Here is an 11,358-nt window from a genome sequence, read left to right as displayed (position 1 = left end):
AGTGTTCGAGGATTCGGAGCACTCTTTGGTGATGCACGGTTTGAATGAAAAAACAGCACGGATGAACAGTAGGCCGGCCCTTGTTTTTCAGAATTGCGAAATGTTATGTTTTCCTAGTCTCAAAATGATCGAAATGAGGTATATATTCACATGTTAAAATTTGGTTACTTTAAAATAACGGCAACCTGTGCCCCAAGGGCCCTAAGTACTGAGGACCCTTAATTGAGTTTAGTAAGTGGTGCGGGCCGTACTTCAGCGGTGCTGCAGTGCGGGGTTGCGCCGTGGGGGGTGGATTGCATTACGACAGACGATATTTCCTAAACGCTTAGAGATAGGTCAAACCAAACAAAATCGGCACCAAAGGTCTTTACTTTCACGCTTTACATAGAAACAGCACTTTTTTGCTCCAAAAAACTCAATTAAGGGTCCTCAGTACTTAGGGCCCTTGGGGACGGGTTGCCATTAATTTTAAAGTAACCAAATTTTAACACGTGAATGTAAACCTCATTTTGAGACTTGGAAAACATAACTTTTCGCAATTCTGAAAAATAAGGGCCGGCCTAATGTACAGCAGATGATAGAACGAATTATCACGACCCTAACGCATTTGAGAATTTTCCCTGTATTCCATAGTCTACAAAAAACACGAATAATTTTTCCATTAGTTCAACAAGTTTCCATTCTAATTTTCCACACGTTAAGTGTTACCTCCGATTGATTTATGACTTATTTTTTCTATGCATACATAGGTTCCAGAAAGCAACCACTAGGGTGTTTGGCTTGGGGTGATTATTCATTAGTCTGCGACAGGGATTAGATTAGTCCAAATAATAATTAAATAAAGTATCCAATTGCATCTTAGCTTTTAGTTTCAATCGGCATTTCTTCGTTAGAAAGCAAACAACCAAGATATATAACCTCAATGGTTTAATATTTTAATTTGCAGTATCGGAATTTGAATGTTATTTTAACTGCGCAAATATTATGGGTTAGCTTAAGAGAGTGTCACTGCAAACCATTTTTAGCTAATTGAAATTTTAGAATCTCACTTTAACTTTATAACTCATCACCACGACTAGTTAATGTAACCTATATCCAAAGGTAATATGGTAGTAGGGATAATAGGGTAGTTTCCGTCTTCAAAGAAAACGAAAGGCATTGATTGCGATTCGTTACCCACCATTAGTGTACTCATAATATACAAATTATTTGGTTTTAGAAATACCGGTTTAGACGAATGTCAATGGTCGATTTTTATCCTCATTTGAAAAAGGTCAGATTGGCGCCAATGCGATTCCACTCCACTTGACGTCACAGGGACCTAGTGTCTATGCGAGTAGACAGGAGTTATACATCGTCTGAGATTATCAATGCATGCATGAGGCACAGAGCTCAGGGAAACATTCTTAATAATCACTTATTAAAGCTGGCTAAGGTCGGAAAGCTTTCTTCGTTTAGTAAGGTATTAATAACCCTTATTTAAGCCAGGTGCTACCAGCTAGCAGGGTACTCGGCTACCTGCTAGCAGCCTTCGTCATATCAGCGCTCAAAGCCTCGCCCCAAGGTCACTTCACTTGCAGCAACGTGCATCAGAACGACGTCACTCGGAGTTTTCCCGGTATTCATACTTAGCCGTCGCGTTTTCGCGTGCTTGAAATTTTTCACTTTTCATTTATTGGCGAAAAATAGATATCGTCACTTAAAAATCTAAAAGCGTGAAATATGGACTCCAGGAGTAAAAATCTTTCGATTTAGGCAATAAAAAATAATAGGAAATACCCTATCGTCGTAAATAATACCGTCCAATTTTTAAAGCATGATTCGGCATTATAAATTTTCATGCTATCAATCTGAAAATTAAGGGTTCCATGACTTTTTAATGTAAATGAAACTTAATTTGTCCGCACTTTCGACTTCCAAATATGTTTTTCAGGCCACCATTACCCTATAGGCAGCCTACATCGTAGTGATGTATATTTTTATTAATAAAAGAAGACATAAATATTCCATCAGCTGAAGTGTACTAGGTACCACTTACCAATTAGTATCGCACCCGTAACTGAAGGATTGAAAGACTATTACGTCTACATTGAAAACTAAAATCTACCATTGGTTTGTCATCCTATCCACGCCTGACAAATATGAAACTCGTTAAGTTGTATATGATAATCTATGTTTATACATAATATGATGAAAAAATAGGTGGTGAAAATACGAAAATTATTGAAAAGTTACTTCGGTAGAAAACATGAAGAAGTCGTGCCAGCAGATTCTGTATCAAAAGCAAACGCTGGCGGAAGTATATCAGGAAATTCCTACTTCTCTAGTTGGTTACTTTCCAGGGAGCAATTTAGTTATAATATTCCGTCCCTCGGATGGAACTTTAAGCCTTGATACCAACCGTGTCTTTCGTATGAATGACTAAGCCGGGTTTCCTTCCACACTCCCTTCCCTCTTTCCTCTAAGAAATGTAAATTCACTATACTCTCTCAGTCGACTTCTGCAAATGCAATACAGTCAGACTGCCGACTCGAAAACGTCACCTTTGAATATGATAATGACGTTGGAGACTCCCATTTGAGAAGATTCCATCCTTCGTGGATGTGTCGATGTTCTGCTTATCTCCATCGTGTGTTTATCCCTTATCTTCTTTGTATCCTCCTCCTCCCTCTCATCCCTTCATAATCTTTCTTGGATATTTCGTGTCGCCTCCTCCTGATTGAATCTTTGGTACGTGACCACCTTCGACTGTGTCCAACCGCAAGTGCAATCATACCGAAATCCATCCTATGCATACCATCAATGGTAATTTGAGTCATATGAGTATAACGGCTTATCCCTTAGATGCAGGAGTTCATGATTTTAGCTGCCAGCCGGTGCAGCAAAGACCCCCTGTGCAGAAGCCACTGATAATAAGGGAGAAATACAACACTTTTGAGGTTAAAAGAAGCTGTTTTTAGTGAACACCATCCAATAGTACAGTTTATAAATATGGCTTCTTAGGCTTAATAGGTTTTTCACGTTAGGAACGCCGTGGCTCAAAATCGAAACATATTATTATTATTTAACGCGTTGCCAAGAGGTCGAGACGATTAAGCTTTGGAGTTCAGTGAACGCAAGCATTAGAAATAAACATTTTTTATAAATATATAAATAATAAATCTTTCCTGGAATAAACTATTGATTTAAATTCAATAATCACGTATTAATTCTTTTATAAATCACATCTACTGTCGGCGCCGTACACATCTACATCTAGATCTGCTTCCCCCTGTAAGCTGCATAAAAAGGTGTTTGGCAGGGGGTGTTAGGACACCAGCCGTTAAGTAAAAAAGCTAATGCTCAAACCAGTATTTATTTCTAACTAATATTTCATAATAATAAAAATAATATGATAGTTATTGAAGCCATTAATGTTTATTTAAGACAAGCACTACCTGCAAGAAGGGGACTCTGCTAGCAGCCTTCATCATAGCAGGGCTCATAGCCTCGCACCAAGGTGGCCTCACACAGCGGCAGCAGGAACCAGAATGATGTCAAACGGGCTTTTCCCAGAATTCATACTTAGCCATCACAGGGTTGAAAATTTTCACTTTTCATTTCATTACAAAAAATAGATATCGCCCTTTAGAAATCTAAAACCTTATGGAATGAAATAAAATAACTTTTTTTATTCCACACTTTATTTTAAATATCATGACCTGGGTTTCAACATCAAGTGTTATCATCAGGTACAATTAGATGGGTGGCGTGCTCTTAAATGGGTAAACTTTGGTGGAAGGGGGTGGGAACCGAAAAAGGGGGGCGGGTGGGAAGAAACGTTGATGACGGGTAAAGCTGTTTCTTGAAGAAAGGAGTGGGGGGACCTTGGGTTGGCTTGCATGGGATAAACGACAAGGAAAAAAGATAAAGGGGGAGGGGTTCTCAAAAGGTTTAAAAGACATGAGGGAATCAAGGCTGAGGGTCGTGGGGGGATGGTAGTGTGACGTTAAGTAATGGTGAATGGGAGGGGAACATATGGTCATTACAAAGTTTAGTGGGGATATTCACAATCTCAAACTGTTCTAATGAGTCCATTTTTCTCCCCTTGTCAATACAATGTAAAATCCTGGGTTCAAAATTACACCAATTGTTTTGGTCGCATTAAGGTTTTGCTATTCAAGAGGATTCGTCATTATTTAAAAAAACATCGTCGATGTTATTTCATTTTTCAATAAAAATTAATTATTGGCTGCCTTAACGTGTTTTTTTAGCCCGGAAAGTCAATTGCTATTTTGCATGATGGAAGGCTCCCATTCATTTCCACATTTTTGTCTGCAGTTCCTTGGATTTGAAAGATAAATTTTGTCTTATGCATGGATGACTGAGATGCATGGTGCATTATGAATGCAGGCCTCATCTGACAGAGAAAGGTATCAAACAGAACGATTGTGTTTCAATGTATCATCAGCATGATTACGGAGTTTTCATGGGACGTAAGCGTTGTCAGATCAAGGGCTGTTTTGTAACGTCTGATTAAACTAGATATTTATTAAGTATAGCATTGTTCAAGTCCCAAAATTAGATTTTATAATGCATGGTTAAGTTAAATCTGGCTGTTATTGTGGCTATCAAGTAAAACCAAGGATTTCCATGGTTGAAAAGGTGCATGTGGAGATTAAATTATTGTAAATAGCAAATGTTCAGGTTAATGTTGAATTAGCCGACAGTGTTGGAGAAGAAATGATCGACCAAGAATGACGACCCCATTATTTTTCCATTTTTACAATATCAGCCATCAATTTTCATTCTCATCAGACAGATATTCCCATTACCCCTGGCATTGGTGGATTTAGGAGAGCCGCCCCTCCCAGATGCTTAAGAAATAGAAAATATTTTTAATACAGTTATTAGGTTTGTTTTTTGTGTTTTTCGGAGCCTCAATCATTTCAATTTAATATTAATAAATTTCATATAAAAAAGGGAATATTTTCTACAGTAATTGTTTTATTTCGTTTTTAATGTCATAGATGAGAAGATCTGTCAGACACCTTTGACCCCCAGAAAAAATCCTGGATCTGCCCCTGACAACTGGTGATATCCCTTAAGTGGACCAAGTCCTCAAGTTTGATAAAAATCAACCTCATTGAGAATAAAGCGTGTGCTTGTTGGACTAACAAGTGGAGACTTCATGGTCTACCCATGGATTTTGCACAGGTTGGAAGTATTAGTAGTTGCAAACATCAGAAATTGTTCCAAGAATAGTTTCTGATGTGTATTTTACTTACTTCTCTTTTTGCCTACTTTGTTTTTATACCTGAGAGGGAATTCATCTCTTTAAGACTTAATGTAGCTAATGTAGGATTATTGTAGGGATGAGTTTGAGGTCTTAAGTAGGAGTGGAATATGAGGAAGTCAGTGATGGGTCGAAAGTGGTGAGCTGCATTAAGAGATTAATTATTATTTGATATCGCAAGTCATTTAATCATATGTATTGTTATTTTTACTACAGTGGTAAATTTTTTTTAAACATTAGCATAAAAAATATGTTTATATCGATGTTCATTTCAATAAAAATGGACATTGTTCTTATTTACGAATGAGTTGAATAACATGTATTGTTAATTTGAAATATAAAATTTAGCAACGAAAACCTACTGTTTTTGAAAAATAAAAAAGTTGCAACGTATGATGTACCGCCATAACATGCATAATAATTTTTTATACAATCAATTTGAACTATTTAAAGCATAAAAATCATAAAAAAAAGCATTGTTCCAAGCAAAGCATTATAAATCCTGAATGACAAAAAGGGTCAATGCACCCTCAACGAACGATTCGAATGCCCCAAAGAATTTTCACACTTAGTGGCCAAAGATGAGGATGCCGGTAGCTACAGAGGGCTTTTCGTCCTAAGCACATAAAGTGAACTCTTTTTCTATCGAGCAGTTGATTTTTGAAAAAAAAAAAGAACCACTAAGCAGTAAACTGGGAAAGTACCACGGGGGAAATATAACGGCTTCACGCATTAAAAGCCAATTAAATGGAAAGACGTAATATTACGTCCATGGCACGCAAAGTGATAAATTGCACTATTTAACTTTTAATTTCACTTGAAATTTTCCATTATTTTCATATAAAAGCATATCGACTCCACACATTTTCTATTCTAAACTTCAATAAAAAGTTTTAAAAACCCATGAAGCCCATAACTAAACCAAAGAAAGGAAACTTAACATAAGCACGCAAAAATATTAAAAATAAAACCTAAGAAGTATGAAAAATGTTAAACAACAATGCTACTTCTTGTATTATCTTTAAAAAAGTTTTGTGAATTGCGTGCCATTACCCATTAACAGACGCCATTAACAATTCTAGTGGTAAAAAACTGTCATGTCTGTAATGTATTCATATATTTTGTGTATTTTTGCAAGAGAGGAAAAGTACAGGGAAAGTACTTTATGTTACGATTTCTTCTCTCTTTGAAACCCAACTATACCGTTTCCTTAAATTACTGATTCCGTGATACATACCGGAATTTTCGCTCGTATTATCGAGTATTATTTACTTTCCCTCAATGCAATTTGGCCAGCTTGAACCAAACAAAAGGGGTCGCTGCTTTGACCTTTCATTTTTCTGTGCGCCAGACTGCGCGGCGATACAATAGTGAATTTGTGTGTTGCATATACGGCAGGATGCAAATACAAACTATTAACACTCGAGCTATGTAGCATGTTGGCGAATAAAGTTCGCCAGTCTTCGAAAACCAAGGATTTCATCATTGTACTTACATTCTGGTCTAAATTGGCCTCGTTTATTCCTATATTTTACGTTAACTGTCTATAGTGTGATTTTTCAAAGCTCGAAGTATTGTAGCAGATTTTTTTACGATCGACAATAGGAACTCAACACCTATGGCCTATAAGTTATGCCGCACAACCGGCTGTGTATCAAATCTGTACCGACGTATCAGTCTCAACTATGAATGTACCAGCTTGAAGTAATTTCTACCAAGAAAGATAAATTTTAACAAAAATCGAGTGTAATCATATAAAATCGTGGTTAAAGTACGCCAAGTGCCCAGCCATGTAAAAATATCAGGCTTGCCTGCATGAGGTTTAACGTACAGTCCCTGCATACAAGGACCATGACACTTGGACAATGTCTGATGGATTGTACATTACACCCAGGTGCTATGTTTTTCACTAAAAATATACCAATACTCTGAATATTCTCAGGAGTTTCTCCATACACAGTCTCAAAAAGATAAATTCAAGTTTTCAATAGAGTCACTATCATAATCAGGCAGAGATGGGAAAGCAACAGACTTATTTTCGACTTTGGTTAGAGAAGTTGCAATCGCTCAAGAACAGCCATTTTTGCTCATGCTTGCTCTTGCACTTCATTCAAATTTTCCCCCTTTTCTGTAGAAGTGGGAGTCTCATTTGTGTTGGAAAGAATGCGCTCCTCTTGCATCAATCGATTCGAATTATGTATTTTCATCAGCCTCCTCGTTACCGTTTCCGGGGATAGCATGCTCCATTTGCACGTCCTCGGGCTACATTCTTCATTCTCCTTCAGGAGCTCGAGAATTTTCCTCTTCCTAATCACGGGGCGATCTGGAGATAATGTAATGTCCTGATCCGTGTATTCTATTACCATTATTCTCAAAGGGTCGTGCATCATTTTCCAGCTCATGTACTGTCTGTAAAACAGCAAGATACCCGAGTTTGAGGAGCTCTAGCGTCTAAACGAAGCAATGCAACTAAGAGCATACGAAAGAGAATTCATTTCTGTATTGTTACATGTTCTTAAAAAAATCTTCGGCTTCATAGTATTTCCTGTTCTTAATTTTTTTCCCTAAAAGTACCCGTTTTATGCGCGTAAAATCAAGTTTCCCTAATTTGAGCGCTTGGCATTACCGTAGTTTTCGTTCCTATAACTATAATCTTGATACAAAGAAGCCACATCTATCATTAGTAATTTGCCAAAAACAAGCTGTTTTTACCACTAAAATTAACGGATGTGTTGTATACAACGCAAACCTCTGATAACTTCCAAACCGGGGGTTAATTGAAAATTGATATGTACTGTTGTCTTCCGTAGAATGTTAGTAATACATATACGTAGATCATACACGTTAAATGTCAGCAGTAAAACAAAAGTAATAAACAGGCAGCGAACCGAGAGCGCAGTCCCCCACCTGTTTACTGGCTGTGGTCCAACAAGTAAGGAGCGGAGAAAGCCGCTTCCGTAACAGGGAGAGATCAGTCCAAGTAATATTAGCCTCTTGGTGCAGCTTGGCTTCCGACTTGCCCTCAGCGCCGATTCCTCGTTCAACGATAGTTTCGCCAGCGTTGCTGCAGGCGTCTTCAGGTTTGAAATAACGGATGCAGATGTTTTGCAATCTCAATTAAGGCTTGATTATGGTAAGATGCGGCAAGCTATGGCAATTGGCTGGTTTGAGGAAGAGTTTCTTCGAGGCGTTGGAGAGCGAGTAGCTGTCCTCCCTGTTGAAGCTTGGTGTTTTGGCTATTTCAATAGCCTCTTTAATCAGCCGGGGAAATTATTGCTTCTGTTTGGTGGTGAGTTATCGAAGTACACGTTGTGCATTGGCCTTCCCCATACATGCTCGGCGATGGCGGATAAACGAAATTATCTATTGTTGGTAGCTCTTTGGTGATCTTTCATTCTGCATTTCAAGGCTCGTGATGTTTGGCACATGTACGAGTCTCCGCAAGAGCACTCGACTCGGTATATTCGTCTTTATATCTGAATGGCACTTGGCCTTTCATATGGGGTCGGCTGTCTCCTTGCCACAGGATTCTTGCAGAACACGACAAAGTCACAAAAGTGTCACTATGCCGTGTTTTGCCAGAACCATCGCACCTATTTCCGATGTCTCGGATACATATTTCCTTGAAATGCAGAATGGAAACGCACCTAAGGCCCACCAAAATAGACAATTTCGTTTATCCGCCATCGCGAATCACGCCCAAGATCAATCTATCAGGTAGTGCACCCTCATAATCTGGGACTGCTCACCCTACCCCCTCACGACAGACCACGAATGTAATATGTCCTTGGTAATTATTCAGAGACTGAAGACCCACCACCAAAAGTATAAAAAATAGATACAAATGCATTAACATAAGTTTCCCCGGCTAATATACAACAGCAAGATAAATAAATTCCTAGGAAATGCAAGGATTCGTTGGAATGGTTTTCATCGTGAATGCGCCGCGGAGAGCAGGGAGCTTCTTCTCTCTTTAAGAAGGGATAATCCGGGAAGCGCTCCCCGTGGTGAGGGTACACAGTCCCCAAAAGACGCCTTTGTGCTCTCTGCCACTAGGTTTGGCCGAGTTCAAGCCACCGCCGAAAGGACGGCAATGAAATCTCAAGGAAAGGCTACCAATGGTAAGAAATTCTGGCCATTTGTAGAAAAACGTTCTCCCCGCACTCACCATGCAGACCGTTTAAAAACGTTCCCCCTCCCTAAGGGATAACCCATTAGTGCATAGCGTCCGACTCATCGGACGTGCGTATATAATTATTTTATGGGCTCAAATTGATATGCGCTAATATAGTGATACTATATTAAGTTGACATGGATGCCAGTTTTCACCGTTCTTCTAATATTTTAGTTGACTACTTGAATGTATCCACTTGAGAAGCATTTATTTAAGATATGGCATTCGAAGAATCTCAGTCACCCGCACAGGGTAATTAAATTATTTTTATTGAAGTTTTTTTCTTAATACATTGAATACTTACATCTCGTTTTTGTCCTTAAAGTTGATCTTATTCTTTCATATTTCCTCAAGTTGTTCTTTACTATTTTTTATCTATATTACCAAAATTGACAGCCGTTCGATATACCGGGCGCCATGCACGGGGGTCAATTCTCGTTGCTAATCTAACAATGGCTGCTCTTATATTTAACCAAAAAAATTTATTTTGGCATAGTAAATTTAATTTTAAAATTTATTTAACGATTGAACGCAAGCATATTGTTAGCAACTATCTTCCCACTGTCCCTCTCATTGGGATTTTTCTTCCTCATAGAAAAATCTCCCCGGGATGGTGGTAAAGAAATTGCTTACGCATGGTTTCGCTAGGTAGGGCCTCCTTTGCTTCTATAGGGCTGGAGTGTTTAATCCCTATTCCCCGTCCTTCCATCCCTTTCCTTTCCCTGGAGGCGTGGACGGGCTCCGATCGCGACGGCGCCTCTTTCCCTTCTTCCTTCCACTCCAGCCCCTCCCCGGGTGTACTGGCGTATAAGCCGCGGGCTTGGTTCCGGGCCCCGGTGCGTTGTACCCTAGCAGGGTTCACCTTGAACCCTGAGAGTTCTTGTTAGCAACTATCCATAAAAAAGATTTTTTCCTTGGCAATAAAGAAATATAAACACCCAATGGCACCTCCGGAGGCGACAATGATGCAAGATTACCCTCAAATGTAACATCATATAATCTTCATGAGTGGAGAAAGGGAAATCCTCAAGTTAATCTAAGATGCATTTCTTCATTCTGAAAAGGTGTTGAAATGTGAAAGTCGACTGGACTTTTTCTTTATTTTTCACAGATAAATTTTTAGATCACATTTGCATACAAAGTATCATAAATTCTGCATATAAAAATGTGAACCTAGCTTAGTAGGAGGAACTTATGGCATTCCTCGGCGATATGATAATGTCAGGATACGCTTAATCTATTTCTTGTGTAATCTTTAATACATCTTTATCTGTCCGCCATGTGTTTCCAGACGGATGAACGGATTGCGGCCAAAGTTTGTACATAGATGAATCCCTTGCTCGCTCACTCCGTAGCACTACTTTTGGTTGCGTCAGATGTGTCCTCTGATTCATTTTCTCATTACCAAACCCTGCAAGTGCGCTCAGCTCCACCTAGCATCCACTCCCCACCCTCTGCTTACTCTCCCATCCTCCGATAACATCCCCATGCACTCTGCCAATGTTTGGACATCTTCCACCTCCATTGCTGCCTTCTCTCGCAACTTCACCGTTCTAACGTAAATGGCCCACGATTATCCTTGCTGTCCTATTGACGGTGCATTCCGAGAAATCGTGACGAGTCGCTCAGCCGCGAGTGAAAACAGAGAAATAGGAATACAATTGCATACATTTTAACAATGAAAATAAATGACATGCTGAATTCATTAAATTAACAAACTCAGTCATAAGCGTTTTTTATGCATTAATATCACATTATTTACAAAAAGTTGACAAGAATAATTATTTCAACAAAGAATATTCAAAGAACACATGATTAGGTCTAAGTAAATTCGGAACCAATTAGAAGATGACAATTAAGACTGGACTTAAAGCCAGAAACATTGGAGTGAATATTGTGGACGCCTTTA

Source organism: Ischnura elegans, assembly GCF_921293095.1.
Source record: "Ischnura elegans chromosome 13 unlocalized genomic scaffold, ioIscEleg1.1 SUPER_13_unloc_4, whole genome shotgun sequence".
In the NCBI taxonomy this organism is placed as follows: Eukaryota; Metazoa; Arthropoda; class Insecta; order Odonata; family Coenagrionidae; genus Ischnura; species Ischnura elegans.
Note: the sequence above shows the minus strand (reverse complement) of the source record.